This window comes from Rhinoderma darwinii, unplaced genomic scaffold, assembly GCF_050947455.1.
Source record: "Rhinoderma darwinii isolate aRhiDar2 unplaced genomic scaffold, aRhiDar2.hap1 Scaffold_631, whole genome shotgun sequence".
In the NCBI taxonomy this organism is placed as follows: Eukaryota; Metazoa; Chordata; class Amphibia; order Anura; family Rhinodermatidae; genus Rhinoderma; species Rhinoderma darwinii.
In genome coordinates this window covers 142,802-165,243 of record NW_027464187.1, presented here as the reverse complement: position 1 = coordinate 165,243, position 22,442 = coordinate 142,802, and the positions used below count along the sequence as shown (strand labels likewise).

The 22,442-nt window shown below is 47.7% G+C and overlaps 15 non-coding genes across 15 annotated transcripts; all 15 read right to left on the bottom strand.

Annotated features, from left to right (window-relative positions):
• Positions 1-871: 871 nt before the first annotated feature.
• On the bottom strand, positions 872-1,062 carry LOC142726797 (U2 spliceosomal RNA). The gene has a single exon (XR_012877045.1). It is a non-coding gene; the product is annotated as a U2 spliceosomal RNA (small nuclear RNA).
• A 1,296-nt stretch (positions 1,063-2,358) lies between these two features.
• Positions 2,359-2,549, bottom strand: LOC142726796 (U2 spliceosomal RNA). Its single transcript, XR_012877044.1, has one exon. It is a non-coding gene; the product is annotated as a U2 spliceosomal RNA (small nuclear RNA).
• A 1,293-nt stretch (positions 2,550-3,842) lies between these two features.
• LOC142726795 (U2 spliceosomal RNA) lies at positions 3,843-4,033 on the bottom strand. The gene has a single exon (XR_012877043.1). It is a non-coding gene; the product is annotated as a U2 spliceosomal RNA (small nuclear RNA).
• A 1,292-nt stretch (positions 4,034-5,325) lies between these two features.
• Positions 5,326-5,516, bottom strand: LOC142726794 (U2 spliceosomal RNA). The gene has a single exon (XR_012877042.1). It is a non-coding gene; the product is annotated as a U2 spliceosomal RNA (small nuclear RNA).
• Positions 5,517-6,828: 1,312 nt separating this feature from the next.
• On the bottom strand, positions 6,829-7,019 carry LOC142726793 (U2 spliceosomal RNA). Its single transcript, XR_012877041.1, has one exon. It is a non-coding gene; the product is annotated as a U2 spliceosomal RNA (small nuclear RNA).
• Positions 7,020-8,319: 1,300 nt separating this feature from the next.
• On the bottom strand, positions 8,320-8,510 carry LOC142726791 (U2 spliceosomal RNA). Its single transcript, XR_012877039.1, has one exon. It is a non-coding gene; the product is annotated as a U2 spliceosomal RNA (small nuclear RNA).
• A 1,308-nt stretch (positions 8,511-9,818) lies between these two features.
• On the bottom strand, positions 9,819-10,009 carry LOC142726790 (U2 spliceosomal RNA). Its single transcript, XR_012877038.1, has one exon. It is a non-coding gene; the product is annotated as a U2 spliceosomal RNA (small nuclear RNA).
• A 1,288-nt stretch (positions 10,010-11,297) lies between these two features.
• Positions 11,298-11,488, bottom strand: LOC142726789 (U2 spliceosomal RNA). The gene has a single exon (XR_012877037.1). It is a non-coding gene; the product is annotated as a U2 spliceosomal RNA (small nuclear RNA).
• A 1,300-nt stretch (positions 11,489-12,788) lies between these two features.
• LOC142726787 (U2 spliceosomal RNA) lies at positions 12,789-12,979 on the bottom strand. The gene has a single exon (XR_012877036.1). It is a non-coding gene; the product is annotated as a U2 spliceosomal RNA (small nuclear RNA).
• Positions 12,980-14,271: 1,292 nt separating this feature from the next.
• Positions 14,272-14,462, bottom strand: LOC142726786 (U2 spliceosomal RNA). The gene has a single exon (XR_012877035.1). It is a non-coding gene; the product is annotated as a U2 spliceosomal RNA (small nuclear RNA).
• A 1,292-nt stretch (positions 14,463-15,754) lies between these two features.
• LOC142726785 (U2 spliceosomal RNA) lies at positions 15,755-15,945 on the bottom strand. The gene has a single exon (XR_012877034.1). It is a non-coding gene; the product is annotated as a U2 spliceosomal RNA (small nuclear RNA).
• A 1,292-nt stretch (positions 15,946-17,237) lies between these two features.
• On the bottom strand, positions 17,238-17,428 carry LOC142726784 (U2 spliceosomal RNA). The gene has a single exon (XR_012877033.1). It is a non-coding gene; the product is annotated as a U2 spliceosomal RNA (small nuclear RNA).
• Positions 17,429-18,712: 1,284 nt separating this feature from the next.
• Positions 18,713-18,903, bottom strand: LOC142726783 (U2 spliceosomal RNA). Its single transcript, XR_012877032.1, has one exon. It is a non-coding gene; the product is annotated as a U2 spliceosomal RNA (small nuclear RNA).
• Positions 18,904-20,203: 1,300 nt separating this feature from the next.
• LOC142726782 (U2 spliceosomal RNA) lies at positions 20,204-20,394 on the bottom strand. The gene has a single exon (XR_012877031.1). It is a non-coding gene; the product is annotated as a U2 spliceosomal RNA (small nuclear RNA).
• Positions 20,395-21,662: 1,268 nt separating this feature from the next.
• LOC142726781 (U2 spliceosomal RNA) lies at positions 21,663-21,853 on the bottom strand. Its single transcript, XR_012877030.1, has one exon. It is a non-coding gene; the product is annotated as a U2 spliceosomal RNA (small nuclear RNA).
• Positions 21,854-22,442: the final 589 nt, after the last annotated feature.

Below are 22,442 nucleotides of genomic sequence, written 5' to 3'. Positions count from 1 at the left end.
CTGAGGGCTCCACTATGACACGTGCAAAGTTCCGTCTGAACTTTATATAAGACGGTGAGGCTCAGTCAGTCACTCAGTGTTGCCTGAGAGGGCAACACTGCAACAGCCGGCCGCCAGGCTGTCTTTTTTTTGCACAGCTAGTTGCCTCCAGGAGGCCACAAGAGGGAGACAAGGGACTGCAAAATGGAAAATAGGCATCCACCAACTTTACAGACAACTTCTCCTTGCTCCTACAACCTCCATCCTTGCACAGTTTGTTATTCTTCTAGGTAACATAGTAACAAATCCAAATTGCTGCTCTCTTTGTAGGCAAGCAAGGCTTTGTTGCAACTGCAATTCTTACTTCTTCTTGAAATGTAGGGACGACAGTACATTCCATCACATCCATCTAGTGTACACAGGTAGGTCCATTGTGGCGGGCAGGCGAGCGGGCGGGCTGCTTTATTGGCTGTTTGCTGTTCCCCTACTCCACTCCACTATTTGACTGTTGTGCTGCATCAATCAATCAATCAATCAATCAATCAATCAATCAATCAATCAATCAATCAATCAATCAATCAATCAATCAATCAGTGGCTGGCTCAGGTGCAGCTCTTTAACTTACCTAAAAGGGAGGGCGGAGAGAAGACAAGGAAGGTGAATGAGGGTGTTCCAATGTGAAATGCCGGAAACACAGAAACACAGACGACACACAACAAGAGGTGGCAATCTATTCATTAATTGCATTTAATCAATGAGCTCATTATCACTCATGCATTGTCCAACAGGTGTTGAAATAATGGGATTAAAAGGGGAGATCCCTTCAGAAAGACAGAAACAATAGCAAAGACAAAAAACACTTTTGGAATCTGCTTTTAGTCAACACATAAGGAAAGGGTGCACCGGTCCTGGAAATACTGCAATACCAGGTCAATGCGTGGAGTGGACAGAGCAAGCTCTATTTCCATCTCCCTGTTCTAAAAATCCATTTAATATATGGTCCCCAGATAGGGGACGTATCAGATATTAAACTGATAAGAACAGATACTACACTTGATCTTAGCCAAAAGGCCGAGAAGCGATAACCCGAACGGGCCGCGCGTTGCCCGAGCCTGCCCGATACTGCTGTTCAGCCCTTGCAGCGATTCAGCCTACTTCTAGGCAATTCCATGGGGCCCTGCAGGCTCACACACTCACAGCTACACGGGAGGTGAATAAAGGCCGGAGAGGAAGCCAGACAGGATTTGCTTCTTTTGCTTGCACCACAATGCAGTGCTGAAAGAGGAGGAATCTACATAAAAACGCCTTCCTGGCAACGCCCAAATGCCCTGCTGCCATGCAGATAAACACTGGCAGCGGCAGCAAGTGCATGCCCACAGCCACCCCTTGTTCCTTCACACCTTGTATCAGCTGTAATCCAGTCCAGTCCAGTGCTGCCTGCTGAGCAGCACTGACCAACACTGCCTGGGCCCAGGCTTTTATCTCTGAGGCCCCATTATGATGTCAGAAAGCTGGCTCTGGAATCCTGAGGGCTCCACTATGACACGTGCAAAGTTCCGTCTGAACTTTATATAAGACGGTGAGGCTCAGTCAGTCACTCAGTGTTGCCTGAGAGGGCAACACTGCAACAGCCGGCCGCCAGGCTGTCTTTTTTTTGCACAGCTAGTTGCCTCCAGGAGGCCACAAGAGGGAGACAAGGGACTGCAAAATGGAAAATAGGCATCCACCAACTTTACAGACAACTTCTCCTTGCTCCTACAACCTCCATCCTTGCACAGTTTGTTATTCTTCTAGGTAACATAGTAACAAATCCAAATTGCTGCTCTCTTTGTAGGCAAGCAAGGCTTTGTTGCAACTGCAATTCTTACTTCTTCTTGAAATGTAGGGACGACAGTACATTCCATCACATCCATCTAGTGTACACAGGTAGGTCCATTGTGGCGGGCAGGCGAGCGGGCGGGCTGCTTTATTGGCTGTTTGCTGTTCCCCTACTCCACTCCACTATTTGACTGTTGTGCTGCATCAATCAATCAATCAATCAATCAATCAATCAATCAATCAATCAATCAATCAATCAATCAGTGGCTGGCTCAGGTGCAGCTCTTTAACTTACCTAAAAGGGAGGGCGGAGAGGAGACAAGGAAGGTGAATGAGGTGTTCCAATGTGAAATGCCGGAAACACAGAAACACAGACGACACACAACAAGAGGTGGCAATCTATTCATTAATTGCATTTAATCAATGAGCTCATTATCACTCATGCATTGTCCAACAGGTGTTGAAATAATGGGATTAAAAGGGGAGATCCCTTCAGAAAGACAGAAACAATAGCAAAGACAAAAAACACTTTTGGAATCTGCTTTTAGTCAACACATAAGGAAAGGGTGCACCGGTCCTGGAAATACTGCAATACCAGGTCAATGCGTGGAGTGGACAGAGCAAGCTCTATTTCCATCTCCCTGTTCTAAAAATCCATTTAATATATGGTCCCCAGATAGGGGACGTATCAGATATTAAACTGATAAGAACAGATACTACACTTGATCTTAGCCAAAAGGCCGAGAAGCGATAACCCGAACGGGCCGCGCGTTGCCCGAGCCTGCCCGATACTGCTGTTCAGCCCTTGCAGCGATTCAGCCTACTTCTAGGCAATTCCATGGGGCCCTGCAGGCTCACACACTCACAGCTACACGGGAGGTGAATAAAGGCCGGAGAGGAAGCCAGACAGGATTTGCTTCTTTTGCTTGCACCACAATGCAGTGCTGAAAGAGGAGAAATCTACATAAAAACGCCTTCCTGGCAACGCCCAAATGCCCTGCTGCCATGCAGATAAACACTGGCAGCGGCAGCAAGTGCATGCCCACAGCCACCCCTTGTTCCTTCACACCTTGTATCAGCTGTAATCCAGTCCAGTCCAGTGCTGCCTGCTGAGCAGCACTGACCAACACTGCCTGGGCCCAGGCTTTTATCTCTGAGGCCCCATTATGATGTCAGAAAGCTGGCTCTGGAATCCTGAGGGCTCCACTATGACACGTGCAAAGTTCCGTCTGAACTTTATATAAGACGGTGAGGCTCAGTCAGTCACTCAGTGTTGCCTGAGAGGGCAACACTGCAACAGCCGGCCGCCAGGCTGTCTTTTTTTTTGCACAGCTAGTTGCCTCCAGGAGGCCACAAGAGGGAGACAAGGGACTGCAAAATGGAAAATAGGCATCCACCAACTTTACAGACAACTTCTCCTTGCTCCTACAACCTCCATCCTTGCACAGTTTGTTATTCTTCTAGGTAACATAGTAACAAATCCAAATTGCTGCTCTCTTTGTAGGCAAGCAAGGCTTTGTTGCAACTGCAATTCTTACTTCTTCTTGAAATGTAGGGACGACAGTACATTCCATCACATCCATCTAGTGTACACAGGTAGGTCCATTGTGGCGGGCAGGCGAGCGGGCGGGCTGCTTTATTGGCTGTTTGCTGTTCCCCTACTCCACTCCACTATTTGACTGTTGTGCTGCATCAATCAATCAATCAATCAATCAATCAATCAATCAATCAATCAATCAATCAATCAGTGGCTGGCTCAGGTGCAGCTCTTTAACTTACCTAAAAGGGAGGGCGGAGAGAAGACAAGGAAGGTGAATGAGGTGTTCCAATGTGAAATGCCGGAAACACAGAAACACAGACGACACACAACAAGAGGTGGCAATCTATTCATTAATTGCATTTAATCAATGAGCTCATTATCACTCATGCATTGTCCAACAGGTGTTGAAATAATGGGATTAAAAGGGGAGATCCCTTCAGAAAGACAGAAACAATAGCAAAGACAAAAAACACTTTTGGAATCTGCTTTTAGTCAACACATAAGGAAAGGGTGCACCGGTCCTGGAAATACTGCAATACCAGGTCAATGCGTGGAGTGGACAGAGCAAGCTCTATTTCCATCTCCCTGTTCTAAAAATCCATTTAATATATGGTCCCCAGATAGGGGACGTATCAGATATTAAACTGATAAGAACAGATACTACACTTGATCTTAGCCAAAAGGCCGAGAAGCGATAACCCGAACGGGCCGCGCGTTGCCCGAGCCTGCCCGATACTGCTGTTCAGCCCTTGCAGCGATTCAGCCTACTTCTAGGCAATTCCATGGGGCCCTGCAGGCTCACACACTCACAGCTACACGGGAGGTGAATAAAGGCCGGAGAGGAAGCCAGACAGGATTTGCTTCTTTTGCTTGCACCACAATGCAGTGCTGAAAGAGGAGGAATCTACATAAAAACGCCTTCCTGGCAACGCCCAAATGCCCTGCTGCCATGCAGATAAACACTGGCAGCGGCAGCAAGTGCATGCCCACAGCCACCCCTTGTTCCTTCACACCTTGTATCAGCTGTAATCCAGTCCAGTCCAGTGCTGCCTGCTGAGCAGCACTGACCAACACTGCCTGGGCCCAGGCTTTTATCTCTGAGGCCCCATTATGATGTCAGAAAGCTGGCTCTGGAATCCTGAGGGCTCCACTATGACACGTGCAAAGTTCCGTCTGAACTTTATATAAGACGGTGAGGCTCAGTCAGTCACTCAGTGTTGCCTGAGAGGGCAACACTGCAACAGCCGGCCGCCAGGCTGTCTTTTTTTTGCACAGCTAGTTGCCTCCAGGAGGCCACAAGAGGGAGACAAGGGACTGCAAAATGGAAAATAGGCATCCACCAACTTTACAGACAACTTCTCCTTGCTCCTACAACCTCCATCCTTGCACAGTTTGTTATTCTTCTAGGTAACATAGTAACAAATCCAAATTGCTGCTCTCTTTGTAGGCAAGCAAGGCTTTGTTGCAACTGCAATTCTTACTTCTTCTTGAAATGTAGGGACGACAGTACATTCCATCACATCCATCTAGTGTACACAGGTAGGTCCATTGTGGCGGGCAGGCGAGCGGGCGGGCTGCTTTATTGGCTGTTTGCTGTTCCCCTACTCCACTCCACTATTTGACTGTTGTGCTGCATCAATCAATCAATCAATCAATCAATCAATCAATCAATCAATCAATCAATCAATCAGTGGCTGGCTCAGGTGCAGCTCTTTAACTTACCTAAAAGGGAGGGCGGAGAGAAGACAAGGAAGGTGAATGAGGTGTTCCAATGTGAAATGCCGGAAACACAGAAACACAGACGACACACAACAAGAGGTGGCAATCTATTCATTAATTGCATTTAATCAATGAGCTCATTATCACTCATGCATTGTCCAACAGGTGTTGAAATAATGGGATTAAAAGGGGAGATCCCTTCAGAAAGACAGAAACAATAGCAAAGACAAAAAACACTTTTGGAATCTGCTTTTAGTCAACACATAAGGAAAGGGTGCACCGGTCCTGGAAATACTGCAATACCAGGTCAATGCGTGGAGTGGACAGAGCAAGCTCTATTTCCATCTCCCTGTTCTAAAAATCCATTTAATATATGGTCCCCAGATAGGGGACGTATCAGATATTAAACTGATAAGAACAGATACTACACTTGATCTTAGCCAAAAGGCCGAGAAGCGATAACCCGAACGGGCCGCGCGTTGCCCGAGCCTGCCCGATACTGCTGTTCAGCCCTTGCAGCGATTCAGCCTACTTCTAGGCAATTCCATGGGGCCCTGCAGGCTCACACACTCACAGCTACACGGGAGGTGAATAAAGGCCGGAGAGGAAGCCAGACAGGATTTGCTTCTTTTGCTTGCACCACAATGCAGTGCTGAAAGAGGAGGAATCTACATAAAAACGCCTTCCTGGCAACGCCCAAATGCCCTGCTGCCATGCAGATAAACACTGGCAGCGGCAGCAAGTGCATGCCCACAGCCACCCCTTGTTCCTTCACACCTTGTATCAGCTGTAATCCAGTCCAGTCCAGTGCTGCCTGCTGAGCAGCACTGACCAACACTGCCTGGGCCCAGGCTTTTATCTCTGAGGCCCCATTATGATGTCAGAAAGCTGGCTCTGGAATCCTGAGGGCTCCACTATGACACGTGCAAAGTTCCGTCTGAACTTTATATAAGACGGTGAGGCTCAGTCAGTCACTCAGTGTTGCCTGAGAGGGCAACACTGCAACAGCCGGCCGCCAGGCTGTCTTTTTTTTGCACAGCTAGTTGCCTCCAGGAGGCCACAAGAGGGAGACAAGGGACTGCAAAATGGAAAATAGGCATCCACCAACTTTACAGACAACTTCTCCTTGCTCCTACAACCTCCATCCTTGCACAGTTTGTTATTCTTCTAGGTAACATAGTAACAAATCCAAATTGCTGCTCTCTTTGTAGGCAAGCAAGGCTTTGTTGCAACTGCAATTCTTACTTCTTCTTGAAATGTAGGGACGACAGTACATTCCATCACATCCATCTAGTGTACACAGGTAGGTCCATTGTGGCGGGCAGGCGAGCGGGCGGGCTGCTTTATTGGCTGTTTGCTGTTCCCCTACTCCACTCCACTATTTGACTGTTGTGCTGCATCAATCAATCAATCAATCAATCAATCAATCAATCAATCAATCAATCAATCAATCAATCAATCAATCAATCAATCAGTGGCTGGCTCAGGTGCAGCTCTTTAACTTACCTAAAAGGGAGGGCGGAGAGGAGACAAGGAAGGTGAATGAGGTGTTCCAATGTGAAATGCCGGAAACACAGAAACACAGACGACACACAACAAGAGGTGGCAATCTATTCATTAATTGCATTTAATCAATGAGCTCATTATCACTCATGCATTGTCCAACAGGTGTTGAAATAATGGGATTAAAAGGGGAGATCCCTTCAGAAAGACAGAAACAATAGCAAAGACAAAAAACACTTTTGGAATCTGCTTTTAGTCAACACATAAGGAAAGGGTGCACCGGTCCTGGAAATACTGCAATACCAGGTCAATGCGTGGAGTGGACAGAGCAAGCTCTATTTCCATCTCCCTGTTCTAAAAATCCATTTAATATATGGTCCCCAGATAGGGGACGTATCAGATATTAAACTGATAAGAACAGATACTACACTTGATCTTAGCCAAAAGGCCGAGAAGCGATAACCCGAACGGGCCGCGCGTTGCCCGAGCCTGCCCGATACTGCTGTTCAGCCCTTGCAGCGATTCAGCCTACTTCTAGGCAATTCCATGGGGCCCTGCAGGCTCACACACTCACAGCTACACGGGAGGTGAATAAAGGCCGGAGAGGAAGCCAGACAGGATTTGCTTCTTTTGCTTGCACCACAATGCAGTGCTGAAAGAGGAGGAATCTACATAAAAACGCCTTCCTGGCAACGCCCAAATGCCCTGCTGCCATGCAGATAAACACTGGCAGCGGCAGCAAGTGCATGCCCACAGCCACCCCTTGTTCCTTCACACCTTGTATCAGCTGTAATCCAGTCCAGTCCAGTGCTGCCTGCTGAGCAGCACTGACCAACACTGCCTGGGCCCAGGCTTTTATCTCTGAGGCCCCATTATGATGTCAGAAAGCTGGCTCTGGAATCCTGAGGGCTCCACTATGACACGTGCAAAGTTCCGTCTGAACTTTATATAAGACGGTGAGGCTCAGTCAGTCACTCAGTGTTGCCTGAGAGGGCAACACTGCAACAGCCGGCCGCCAGGCTGTCTTTTTTTTGCACAGCTAGTTGCCTCCAGGAGGCCACAAGAGGGAGACAAGGGACTGCAAAATGGAAAATAGGCATCCACCAACTTTACAGACAACTTCTCCTTGCTCCTACAACCTCCATCCTTGCACAGTTTGTTATTCTTCTAGGTAACATAGTAACAAATCCAAATTGCTGCTCTCTTTGTAGGCAAGCAAGGCTTTGTTGCAACTGCAATTCTTACTTCTTCTTGAAATGTAGGGACGACAGTACATTCCATCACATCCATCTAGTGTACACAGGTAGGTCCATTGTGGCGGGCAGGCGAGCGGGCGGGCTGCTTTATTGGCTGTTTGCTGTTCCCCTACTCCACTCCACTATTTGACTGTTGTGCTGCATCAATCAATCAATCAATCAATCAATCAATCAATCAATCAATCAATCAATCAATCAATCAATCAGTGGCTGGCTCAGGTGCAGCTCTTTAACTTACCTAAAAGGGAGGGCGGAGAGAAGACAAGGAAGGTGAATGAGGTGTTCCAATGTGAAATGCCGGAAACACAGAAACACAGACGACACACAACAAGAGGTGGCAATCTATTCATTAATTGCATTTAATCAATGAGCTCATTATCACTCATGCATTGTCCAACAGGTGTTGAAATAATGGGATTAAAAGGGGAGATCCCTTCAGAAAGACAGAAACAATAGCAAAGACAAAAAACACTTTTGGAATCTGCTTTTAGTCAACACATAAGGAAAGGGTGCACCGGTCCTGGAAATACTGCAATACCAGGTCAATGCGTGGAGTGGACAGAGCAAGCTCTATTTCCATCTCCCTGTTCTAAAAATCCATTTAATATATGGTCCCCAGATAGGGGACGTATCAGATATTAAACTGATAAGAACAGATACTACACTTGATCTTAGCCAAAAGGCCGAGAAGCGATAACCCGAACGGGCCGCGCGTTGCCCGAGCCTGCCCGATACTGCTGTTCAGCCCTTGCAGCGATTCAGCCTACTTCTAGGCAATTCCATGGGGCCCTGCAGGCTCACACACTCACAGCTACACGGGAGGTGAATAAAGGCCGGAGAGGAAGCCAGACAGGATTTGCTTCTTTTGCTTGCACCACAATGCAGTGCTGAAAGAGGAGGAATCTACATAAAAACGCCTTCCTGGCAACGCCCAAATGCCCTGCTGCCATGCAGATAAACACTGGCAGCGGCAGCAAGTGCATGCCCACAGCCACCCCTTGTTCCTTCACACCTTGTATCAGCTGTAATCCAGTCCAGTCCAGTGCTGCCTGCTGAGCAGCACTGACCAACACTGCCTGGGCCCAGGCTTTTATCTCTGAGGCCCCATTATGATGTCAGAAAGCTGGCTCTGGAATCCTGAGGGCTCCACTATGACACGTGCAAAGTTCCGTCTGAACTTTATATAAGACGGTGAGGCTCAGTCAGTCACTCAGTGTTGCCTGAGAGGGCAACACTGCAACAGCCGGCCGCCAGGCTGTCTTTTTTTTGCACAGCTAGTTGCCTCCAGGAGGCCACAAGAGGGAGACAAGGGACTGCAAAATGGAAAATAGGCATCCACCAACTTTACAGACAACTTCTCCTTGCTCCTACAACCTCCATCCTTGCACAGTTTGTTATTCTTCTAGGTAACATAGTAACAAATCCAAATTGCTGCTCTCTTTGTAGGCAAGCAAGGCTTTGTTGCAACTGCAATTCTTACTTCTTCTTGAAATGTAGGGACGACAGTACATTCCATCACATCCATCTAGTGTACACAGGTAGGTCCATTGTGGCGGGCAGGCGAGCGGGCGGGCTGCTTTATTGGCTGTTTGCTGTTCCCCTACTCCACTCCACTATTTGACTGTTGTGCTGCATCAATCAATCAATCAATCAATCAATCAATCAATCAATCAATCAATCAATCAATCAATCAATCAATCAATCAGTGGCTGGCTCAGGTGCAGCTCTTTAACTTACCTAAAAGGGAGGGCGGAGAGGAGACAAGGAAGGTGAATGAGGTGTTCCAATGTGAAATGCCGGAAACACAGAAACACAGACGACACACAACAAGAGGTGGCAATCTATTCATTAATTGCATTTAATCAATGAGCTCATTATCACTCATGCATTGTCCAACAGGTGTTGAAATAATGGGATTAAAAGGGGAGATCCCTTCAGAAAGACAGAAACAATAGCAAAGACAAAAAACACTTTTGGAATCTGCTTTTAGTCAACACATAAGGAAAGGGTGCACCGGTCCTGGAAATACTGCAATACCAGGTCAATGCGTGGAGTGGACAGAGCAAGCTCTATTTCCATCTCCCTGTTCTAAAAATCCATTTAATATATGGTCCCCAGATAGGGGACGTATCAGATATTAAACTGATAAGAACAGATACTACACTTGATCTTAGCCAAAAGGCCGAGAAGCGATAACCCGAACGGGCCGCGCGTTGCCCGAGCCTGCCCGATACTGCTGTTCAGCCCTTGCAGCGATTCAGCCTACTTCTAGGCAATTCCATGGGGCCCTGCAGGCTCACACACTCACAGCTACACGGGAGGTGAATAAAGGCCGGAGAGGAAGCCAGACAGGATTTGCTTCTTTTGCTTGCACCACAATGCAGTGCTGAAAGAGGAGGAATCTACATAAAAACGCCTTCCTGGCAACGCCCAAATGCCCTGCTGCCATGCAGATTAACACTGGCAGCGGCAGCAAGTGCATGCCCACAGCCACCCCTTGTTCCTTCACACCTTGTATCAGCTGTAATCCAGTCCAGTCCAGTGCTGCCTGCTGAGCAGCACTGACCAACACTGCCTGGGCCCAGGCTTTTATCTCTGAGGCCCCATTATGATGTCAGAAAGCTGGCTCTGGAATCCTGAGGGCTCCACTATGACACGTGCAAAGTTCCGTCTGAACTTTATATAAGACGGTGAGGCTCAGTCAGTCACTCAGTGTTGCCTGAGTGGGCAACACTGCAACAGCCGGCCGCCAGGCTGTCTTTTTTTTGCACAGCTAGTTGCCTCCAGGAGGCCACAAGAGGGAGACAAGGGACTGCAAAATGGAAAATAGGCATCCACCAACTTTACAGACAACTTCTCCTTGCTCCTACAACCTCCATCCTTGCACAGTTTGTTATTCTTCTAGGTAACATAGTAACAAATCCAAATTGCTGCTCTCTTTGTAGGCAAGCAAGGCTTTGTTGCAACTGCAATTCTTACTTCTTCTTGAAATGTAGGGACGACAGTACATTCCATCACATCCATCTAGTGTACACAGGTAGGTCCATTGTGGCGGGCAGGCGAGCGGGCGGGCTGCTTTATTGGCTGTTTGCTGTTCCCCTACTCCACTCCACTATTTGACTGTTGTGCTGCATCAATCAATCAATCAATCAATCAATCAATCAATCAATCAATCAATCAATCAGTGGCTGGCTCAGGTGCAGCTCTTTAACTTACCTAAAAGGGAGGGCGGAGAGAAGACAAGGAAGGTGAATGAGGTGTTCCAATGTGAAATGCCGGAAACACAGAAACACAGACGACACACAACAAGAGGTGGCAATCTATTCATTAATTGCATTTAATCAATGAGCTCATTATCACTCATGCATTGTCCAACAGGTGTTGAAATAATGGGATTAAAAGGGGAGATCCCTTCAGAAAGACAGAAACAATAGCAAAGACAAAAAACACTTTTGGAATCTGCTTTTAGTCAACACATAAGGAAAGGGTGCACCGGTCCTGGAAATACTGCAATACCAGGTCAATGCGTGGAGTGGACAGAGCAAGCTCTATTTCCATCTCCCTGTTCTAAAAATCCATTTAATATATGGTCCCCAGATAGGGGACGTATCAGATATTAAACTGATAAGAACAGATACTACACTTGATCTTAGCCAAAAGGCCGAGAAGCGATAACCCGAACGGGCCGCGCGTTGCCCGAGCCTGCCCGATACTGCTGTTCAGCCCTTGCAGCGATTCAGCCTACTTCTAGGCAATTCCATGGGGCCCTGCAGGCTCACACACTCACAGCTACACGGGAGGTGAATAAAGGCCGGAGAGGAAGCCAGACAGGATTTGCTTCTTTTGCTTGCACCACAATGCAGTGCTGAAAGAGGAGAAATCTACATAAAAACGCCTTCCTGGCAACGCCCAAATGCCCTGCTGCCATGCAGATAAACACTGGCAGCGGCAGCAAGTGCATGCCCACAGCCACCCCTTGTTCCTTCACACCTTGTATCAGCTGTAATCCAGTCCAGTCCAGTGCTGCCTGCTGAGCAGCACTGACCAACACTGCCTGGGCCCAGGCTTTTATCTCTGAGGCCCCATTATGATGTCAGAAAGCTGGCTCTGGAATCCTGAGGGCTCCACTATGACACGTGCAAAGTTCCGTCTGAACTTTATATAAGACGGTGAGGCTCAGTCAGTCACTCAGTGTTGCCTGAGAGGGCAACACTGCAACAGCCGGCCGCCAGGCTGTCTTTTTTTTGCACAGCTAGTTGCCTCCAGGAGGCCACAAGAGGGAGACAAGGGACTGCAAAATGGAAAATAGGCATCCACCAACTTTACAGACAACTTCTCCTTGCTCCTACAACCTCCATCCTTGCACAGTTTGTTATTCTTCTAGGTAACATAGTAACAAATCCAAATTGCTGCTCTCTTTGTAGGCAAGCAAGGCTTTGTTGCAACTGCAATTCTTACTTCTTCTTGAAATGTAGGGACGACAGTACATTCCATCACATCCATCTAGTGTACACAGGTAGGTCCATTGTGGCGGGCAGGCGAGCGGGCGGGCTGCTTTATTGGCTGTTTGCTGTTCCCCTACTCCACTCCACTATTTGACTGTTGTGCTGCATCAATCAATCAATCAATCAATCAATCAATCAATCAATCAATCAATCAATCAATCAATCAATCAGTGGCTGGCTCAGGTGCAGCTCTTTAACTTACCTAAAAGGGAGGGCGGAGAGAAGACAAGGAAGGTGAATGAGGTGTTCCAATGTGAAATGCCGGAAACACAGAAACACAGACGACACACAACAAGAGGTGGCAATCTATTCATTAATTGCATTTAATCAATGAGCTCATTATCACTCATGCATTGTCCAACAGGTGTTGAAATAATGGGATTAAAAGGGGAGATCCCTTCAGAAAGACAGAAACAATAGCAAAGACAAAAAACACTTTTGGAATCTGCTTTTAGTCAACACATAAGGAAAGGGTGCACCGGTCCTGGAAATACTGCAATACCAGGTCAATGCGTGGAGTGGACAGAGCAAGCTCTATTTCCATCTCCCTGTTCTAAAAATCCATTTAATATATGGTCCCCAGATAGGGGACGTATCAGATATTAAACTGATAAGAACAGATACTACACTTGATCTTAGCCAAAAGGCCGAGAAGCGATAACCCGAACGGGCCGCGCGTTGCCCGAGCCTGCCCGATACTGCTGTTCAGCCCTTGCAGCGATTCAGCCTACTTCTAGGCAATTCCATGGGGCCCTGCAGGCTCACACACTCACAGCTACACGGGAGGTGAATAAAGGCCGGAGAGGAAGCCAGACAGGATTTGCTTCTTTTGCTTGCACCACAATGCAGTGCTGAAAGAGGAGGAATCTACATAAAAACGCCTTCCTGGCAACGCCCAAATTCCCTGCTGCCATGCAGATAAACACTGGCAGCGGCAGCAAGTGCATGCCCACAGCCACCCCTTGTTCCTTCACACCTTGTATCAGCTGTAATCCAGTCCAGTCCAGTGCTGCCTGCTGAGCAGCACTGACCAACACTGCCTGGGCCCAGGCTTTTATCTCTGAGGCCCCATTATGATGTCAGAAAGCTGGCTCTGGAATCCTGAGGGCTCCACTATGACACGTGCAAAGTTCCGTCTGAACTTTATATAAGACGGTGAGGCTCAGTCAGTCACTCAGTGTTGCCTGAGAGGGCAACACTGCAACAGCCGGCCGCCAGGCTGTCTTTTTTTTGCACAGCTAGTTGCCTCCAGGAGGCCACAAGAGGGAGACAAGGGACTGCAAAATGGAAAATAGGCATCCACCAACTTTACAGACAACTTCTCCTTGCTCCTACAACCTCCATCCTTGCACAGTTTGTTATTCTTCTAGGTAACATAGTAACAAATCCAAATTGCTGCTCTCTTTGTAGGCAAGCAAGGCTTTGTTGCAACTGCAATTCTTACTTCTTCTTGAAATGTAGGGACAACAGTACATTCCATCACATCCATCTAGTGTACACAGGTAGGTCCATTGTGGCGGGCAGGCGAGCGGGCGGGCTGCTTTATTGGCTGTTTGCTGTTCCCCTACTCCACTCCACTATTTGACTGTTGTGCTGCATCAATCAATCAATCAATCAATCAATCAATCAATCAATCAATCAATCAATCAATCAGTGGCTGGCTCAGGTGCAGCTCTTTAACTTACCTAAAAGGGAGGGCGGAGAGAAGACAAGGAAGGTGAATGAGGTGTTCCAATGTGAAATGCCGGAAACACAGAAACACAGACGACACACAACAAGAGGTGGCAATCTATTCATTAATTGCATTTAATCAATGAGCTCATTATCACTCATGCATTGTCCAACAGGTGTTGAAATAATGGGATTAAAAGGGGAGATCCCTTCAGAAAGACAGAAACAATAGCAAAGACAAAAAACACTTTTGGAATCTGCTTTTAGTCAACACATAAGGAAAGGGTGCACCGGTCCTGGAAATACTGCAATACCAGGTCAATGCGTGGAGTGGACAGAGCAAGCTCTATTTCCATCTCCCTGTTCTAAAAATCCATTTAATATATGGTCCCCAGATAGGGGACGTATCAGATATTAAACTGATAAGAACAGATACTACACTTGATCTTAGCCAAAAGGCCGAGAAGCGATAACCCGAACGGGCCGCGCGTTGCCCGAGCCTGCCCGATACTGCTGTTCAGCCCTTGCAGCGATTCAGCCTACTTCTAGGCAATTCCATGGGGCCCTGCAGGCTCACACACTCACAGCTACACGGGAGGTGAATAAAGGCCGGAGAGGAAGCCAGACAGGATTTGCTTCTTTTGCTTGCACCACAATGCAGTGCTGAAAGAGGAGGAATCTACATAAAAACGCCTTCCTGGCAACGCCCAAATGCCCTGCTGCCATGCAGATAAACACTGGCAGCGGCAGCAAGTGCATGCCCACAGCCACCCCTTGTTCCTTCACACCTTGTATCAGCTGTAATCCAGTCCAGTCCAGTGCTGCCTGCTGAGCAGCACTGACCAACACTGCCTGGGCCCAGGCTTTTATCTCTGAGGCCCCATTATGATGTCAGAAAGCTGGCTCTGGAATCCTGAGGGCTCCACTATGACACGTGCAAAGTTCCGTCTGAACTTTATATAAGACGGTGAGGCTCAGTCAGTCACTCAGTGTTGCCTGAGAGGGCAACACTGCAACAGCCGGCCGCCAGGCTGTCTATTTTTTGCACAGCTAGTTGCCTCCAGGAGGCCACAAGAGGGAGACAAGGGACTGCAAAATGGAAAATAGGCATCCACCAACTTTACAGACAACTTCTCCTTGCTCCTACAACCTCCATCCTTGCACAGTTTGTTATTCTTCTAGGTAACATAGTAACAAATCCAAATTGCTGCTCTCTTTGTAGGCAAGCAAGGCTTTGTTGCAACTGCAATTCTTACTTCTTCTTGAAATGTAGGGACGACAGTACATTCCATCACATCCATCTAGTGTACACAGGTAGGTCCATTGTGGCGGGCAGGCGAGCGGGCGGGCTGCTTTATTGGCTGTTTGCTGTTCCCCTACTCCACTCCACTATTTGACTGTTGTGCTGCATCAATCAATCAATCAATCAATCAATCAATCAATCAATCAATCAATCAATCAATCAGTGGCTGGCTCAGGTGCAGCTCTTTAACTTACCTAAAAGGGAGGGCGGAGAGAAGACAAGGAAGGTGAATGAGGTGTTCCAATGTGAAATGCCGGAAACACAGAAACACAGACGACACACAACAAGAGGTGGCAATCTATTCATTAATTGCATTTAATCAATGAGCTCATTATCACTCATGCATTGTCCAACAGGTGTTGAAATAATGGGATTAAAAGGGGAGATCCCTTCAGAAAGACAGAAACAATAGCAAAGACAAAAAACACTTTTGGAATCTGCTTTTAGTCAACACATAAGGAAAGGGTGCACCGGTCCTGGAAATACTGCAATACCAGGTCAATGCGTGGAGTGGACAGAGCAAGCTCTATTTCCATCTCCCTGTTCTAAAAATCCATTTAATATATGGTCCCCAGATAGGGGACGTATCAGATATTAAACTGATAAGAACAGATACTACACTTGATCTTAGCCAAAAGGCCGAGAAGCGATAACCCGAACGGGCCGCGCGTTGCCCGAGCCTGCCCGATACTGCTGTTCAGCCCTTGCAGCGATTCAGCCTACTTCTAGGCAATTCCATGGGGCCCTGCAGGCTCACACACTCACAGCTACACGGGAGGTGAATAAAGGCCGGAGAGGAAGCCAGACAGGATTTGCTTCTTTTGCTTGCACCACAATGCAGTGCTGAAAGAGGAGGAATCTACATAAAAACGCCTTCCTGGCAACGCCCAAATGCCCTGCTGCCATGCAGATAAACACTGGCAGCGGCAGCAAGTGCATGCCCACAGCCACCCCTTGTTCCTTCACACCTTGTATCAGCTGTAATCCAGTCCAGTCCAGTGCTGCCTGCTGAGCAGCACTGACCAACACTGCCTGGGCCCAGGCTTTTATCTCTGAGGCCCCATTATGATGTCAGAAAGCTGGCTCTGGAATCCTGAGGGCTCCACTATGACACGTGCAAAGTTCCGTCTGAACTTTATATAAGACGGTGAGGCTCAGTCAGTCACTCAGTGTTGCCTGAGAGGGCAACACTGCAACAGCCGGCCGCCAGGCTGTCTTTTTTTTGCACAGCTAGTTGCCTCCAGGAGGCCACAAGAGGGAGACAAGGGACTGCAAAATGGAAAATAGGCATCCACCAACTTTACAGACAACTTCTCCTTGCTCCTACAACCTCCATCCTTGCACAGTTTGTTATTCTTCTAGGTAACATAGTAACAAATCCAAATTGCTGCTCTCTTTGTAGGCAAGCAAGGCTTTGTTGCAACTGCAATTCTTACTTCTTCTTGAAATGTAGGGACGACAGTACATTCCATCACATCCATCTAGTGTACACAGGTAGGTCCATTGTGGCGGGCAGGCGAGCGGGCGGGCTGCTTTATTGGCTGTTTGCTGTTCCCCTACTCCACTCCACTATTTGACTGTTGTGCTGCATCAATCAATCAATCAATCAATCAATCAATCAATCAATCAATCAATCAATCAATCAGTGGCTGGCTCAGGTGCAGCTCTTTAACTTACCTAAAAGGGAGGGCGGAGAGAAGACAAGGAAGGTGAATGAGGTGTTCCAATGTGAAATGCCGGAAACACAGAAACACAGACGACACACAACAAGAGGTGGCAATCTATTCATTAATTGCATTTAATCAATGAGCTCATTATCACTCATGCATTGTCCAACAGGTGTTGAAATAATGGGATTAAAAGGGGAGATCCCTTCAGAAAGATAGAAACAATAGCAAAGACAAAAAACACTTTTGGAATCTGCTTTTAGTCAACACATAAGGAAAGGGTGCACCGGTCCTGGAAATACTGCAATACCAGGTCAATGCGTGGAGTGGACAGAGCAAGCTCTATTTCCATCTCCCTGTTCTAAAAATCCATTTAATATATGGTCCCCAGATAGGGGACGTATCAGATATTAAACTGATAAGAACAGATACTACACTTGATCTTAGCCAAAAGGCCGAGAAGCGATAACCCGAACGGGCCGCGCGTTGCCCGAGCCTGCCCGATACTGCTGTTCAGCCCTTGCAGCGATTCAGCCTACTTCTAGGCAATTCCATGGGGCCCTGCAGGCTCACACACTCACAGCTACACGGGAGGTGAATAAAGGCCGGAGAGGAAGCCAGACAGGATTTGCTTCTTTTGCTTGCACCACAATGCAGTGCTGAAAGAGGAGGAATCTACATAAAAACGCCTTCCTGGCAACGCCCAAATGCCCTGCTGCCATGCAGATAAACACTGGCAGCGGCAGCAAGTGCATGCCCACAGCCACCCCTTGTTCCTTCACACCTTGTATCAGCTGTAATCCAGTCCAGTCCAGTGCTGCCTGCTGAGCAGCACTGACCAACACTGCCTGGGCCCAGGCTTTTATCTCTGAGGCCCCATTATGATGTCAGAAAGCTGGCTCTGGAATCCTGAGGGCTCCACTATGACACGTGCAAAGTTCCGTCTGAACTTTATATAAGACGGTGAGGCTCAGTCAGTCACTCAGTGTTGCCTGAGAGGGCAACACTGCAACAGCCGGCCGCCAGGCTGTCTTTTTTTTGCACAGCTAGTTGCCTCCAGGAGGCCACAAGAGGGAGACAAGGGACTGCAAAATGGAAAATAGGCATCCACCAACTTTACAGACAACTTCTCCTTGCTCCTACAACCTCCATCCTTGCACAGTTTGTTATTCTTCTAGGTAACATAGTAACAAATCCAAATTGCTGCTCTCTTTGTAGGCAAGCAAGGCTTTGTTGCAACTGCAATTCTTACTTCTTCTTGAAATGTAGGGACGACAGTACATTCCATCACATCCATCTAGTGTACACAGGTAGGTCCATTGTGGCGGGCAGGCGAGCGGGCGGGCTGCTTTATTGGCTGTTTGCTGTTCCCCTACTCCACTCCACTATTTGACTGTTGTGCTGCATCAATCAATCAATCAATCAATCAATCAATCAATCAATCAATCAATCAGTGGCTGGCTCAGGTGCAGCTCTTTAACTTACCTAAAAGGGAGGGCGGAGAGAAGACAAGGAAGGTGAATGAGGTGTTCCAATGTGAAATGCCGGAAACACAGAAACACAGACGACACACAACAAGAGGTGGCAATCTATTCATTAATTGCATTTAATCAATGAGCTCATTATCACTCATGCATTGTCCAACAGGTGTTGAAATAATGGGATTAAAAGGGGAGATCCCTTCAGAAAGACAGAAACAATAGCAAAGACAAAAAACACTTTTGGAATCTGCTTTTAGTCAACACATAAGGAAAGGGTGCACCGGTCCTGGAAATACTGCAATACCAGGTCAATGCGTGGAGTGGACAGAGCAAGCTCTATTTCCATCTCCCTGTTCTAAAAATCCATTTAATATATGGTCCCCAGATAGGGGACGTATCAGATATTAAACTGATAAGAACAGATACTACACTTGATCTTAGCCAAAAGGCCGAGAAGCGATAACCCGAACGGGCCGCGCGTTGCCCGAGCCTGCCCGATACTGCTGTTCAGCCCTTGCAGCGATTCAGCCTACTTCTAGGCAATTCCATGGGGCCCTGCAGGCTCACACACTCACAGCTACACGGGAGGTGAATAAAGGCCGGAGAGGAAGCCAGACAGGATTTGCTTCTTTTGCTTGCACCACAATGCAGTGCTGAAAGAGGAGGAATCTACATAAAAACGCCTTCCTGGCAACGCCCAAATGCCCTGCTGCCATGCAGATAAACACTGGCAGCGGCAGCAAGTGCATGCCCACAGCCACCCCTTGTTCCTTCACACCTTGTATCAGCTGTAATCCAGTCCAGTCCAGTGCTGCCTGCTGAGCAGCACTGACCAACACTGCCTGGGCCCAGGCTTTTATCTCTGAGGCCCCATTATGATGTCAGAAAGCTGGCTCTGGAATCCTGAGGGCTCCACTATGACACGTGCAAAGTTCCGTCTGAACTTTATATAAGACGGTGAGGCTCAGTCAGTCACTCAGTGTTGCCTGAGAGGGCAACACTGCAACAGCCGGCCGCCAGGCTGTCTTTTTTTTGCACAGCTAGTTGCCTCCAGGAGGCCACAAGAGGGAGACAAGGGACTGCAAAATGGAAAATAGGCATCCACCAACTTTACAGACAACTTCTCCTTGCTCCTACAACCTCCATCCTTGCACAGTTTGTTATTCTTCTAGGTAACATAGTAACAAATCCAAATTGCTGCTCTCTTTGTAGGCAAGCAAGGCTTTGTTGCAACTGCAATTCTTACTTCTTCTTGAAATGTAGGGACGACAGTACATTCCATCACATCCATCTAGTGTACACAGGTAGGTCCATTGTGGCGGGCAGGCGAGCGGGCGGGCTGCTTTATTGGCTGTTTGCTTTTCCCCTACTCCACTCCACTATTTGACTGTTGTGCTGCATCAATCAATCAATCAATCAATCAATCAATCAATCAATCAATCAATCAATCAATCAATCAATCAGTGGCTGGCTCAGGTGCAGCTCTTTAACTTACCTAAAAGGGAGGGCGGAGAGAAGACAAGGAAGGTGAATGAGGTGTTCCAATGTGAAATGCCGGAAACACAGAAACACAGACGACACACAACAAGAGGTGGCAATCTATTCATTAATTGCATTTAATCAATGAGCTCATTATCACTCATGCATTGTCCAACAGGTGTTGAAATAATGGGATTAAAAGGGGAGATCCCTTCAGAAAGACAGAAACAATAGCAAAGACAAAAAACACTTTTGGAATCTGCTTTTAGTCAACACATAAGGAAAGGGTGCACCGGTCCTGGAAATACTGCAATACCAGGTCAATGCGTGGAGTGGACAGAGCAAGCTCTATTTCCATCTCCCTGTTCTAAAAATCCATTTAATATATGGTCCCCAGATAGGGGACGTATCAGATATTAAACTGATAAGAACAGATACTACACTTGATCTTAGCCAAAAGGCCGAGAAGCGATAACCCGAACGGGCCGCGCGTTGCCCGAGCCTGCCCGATACTGCTGTTCAGCCCTTGCAGCGATTCAGCCTACTTCTAGGCAATTCCATGGGGCCCTGCAGGCTCACACACTCACAGCTACACGGGAGGTGAATAAAGGCCGGAGAGGAAGCCAGACAGGATTTGCTTCTTTTGCTTGCACCACAATGCAGTGCTGAAAGAGGAGGAATCTACATAAAAACGCCTTCCTGGCAACGCCCAAATGCCCTGCTGCCATGCAGATAAACACTGGCAGCGGCAGCAAGTGCATGCCCACAGCCACCCCTTGTTCCTTCACACCTTGTATCAGCTGTAATCCAGTCCAGTCCAGTGCTGCCTGCTGAGCAGCACTGACCAACACTGCCTGGGCCCAGGCTTTTATCTCTGAGGCCCCATTATGATGTCAGAAAGCTGGCTCTGGAATCCTGAGGGCTCCACTATGACACGTGCAAAGTTCCGTCTGAACTTTATATAAGACGGTGAGGCTCAGTCAGTCACTCAGTGTTGCCTGAGAGGGCAACACTGCAACAGCCGGCCGCCAGGCTGTCTTTTTTTTGCACAGCTAGTTGCCTCCAGGAGGCCACAAGAGGGAGACAAGGGACTGCAAAATGGAAAATAGGCATCCACCAACTTTACAGACAACTTCTCCTTGCTCCTACAACCTCCATCCTTGCACAGTTTGTTATTCTTCTAGGTAACATAGTAACAAATCCAAATTGCTGCTCTCTTTGTAGGCAAGCAAGGCTTTGTTGCAACTGCAATTCTTACTTGACGACAGTACATTCCATCACATCCATCTAGTGTACACAGGTAGGTCCATTGTGGCGGGCAGGCGAGCGGGCGGGCTGCTTTATTGGCTGTTTGCTGTTCCCCTACTCCACTCCACTATTTGACTGTTGTGCTGCATCAATCAATCAATCAATCAATCAATCAATCAATCAATCAATCAATCAGTGGCTGGCTCAGGTGCAGCTCTTTAACTTACCTAAAAGGGAGGGCGGAGAGAAGACAAGGAAGGTGAATGAGGTGTTCCAATGTGAAATGCCGGAAACACAGAAACACAGACGACACACAACAAGAGGTGGCAATCTATTCATTAATTGCATTTAATCAATGAGCTCATTATCACTCATGCATTGTCCAACAGGTGTTGAAATAATGGGATTAAAAGGGGAGATCCCTTCAGAAAGACAGAAACAATAGCAAAGACAAAAAACACTTTTGGAATCTGCTTTTAGTCAACACATAAGGAAAGGGTGCACCGGTCCTGGAAATACTGCAATACCAGGTCAATGCGTGGAGTGGACAGAGCAAGCTCTATTTCCATCTCCCTGTTCTAAAAATCCATTTAATATATGGTCCCCAGATAGGGGACGTATCAGATATTAAACTGATAAGAACAGATACTACACTTGATCTTAGCCAAAAGGCCGAGAAGCGATAACCCGAACGGGCCGCGCGTTGCCCGAGCCTGCCCGATACTGCTGTTCAGCCCTTGCAGCGATTCAGCCTACTTCTAGGCAATTCCATGGGGCCCTGCAGGCTCACACACTCACAGCTACACGGGAGGTGAATAAAGGCCGGAGAGGAAGCCAGACAGGATTTGCTTCTTTTGCTTGCACCACAATGCAGTGCTGAAAGAGGAGGAATCTACATAAAAACGCCTTCCTGGCAACGCCCAAATGCCCTGCTGCCATGCAGATAAACACTGGCAGCGGCAGCAAGTGCATGCCCACAGCCACCCCTTGTTCCTTCACACCTTGTATCAGCTGTAATCCAGTCCAGTCCAGTGCTGCCTGCTGAGCAGCACTGACCAACACTGCCTGGGCCCAGGCTTTTATCTCTGAGGCCCCATTATGATGTCAGAAAGCTGGCTCTGGAATCCTGAGGGCTCCACTATGACACGTGCAAAGTTCCGTCTGAACTTTATATAAGACGGTGAGGCTCAGTCAGTCACTCAGTGTTGCCTGAGAGGGCAACACTGCAACAGCCGGCCGCCAGGCTGTCTTTTTTTTGCACAGCTAGTTGCCT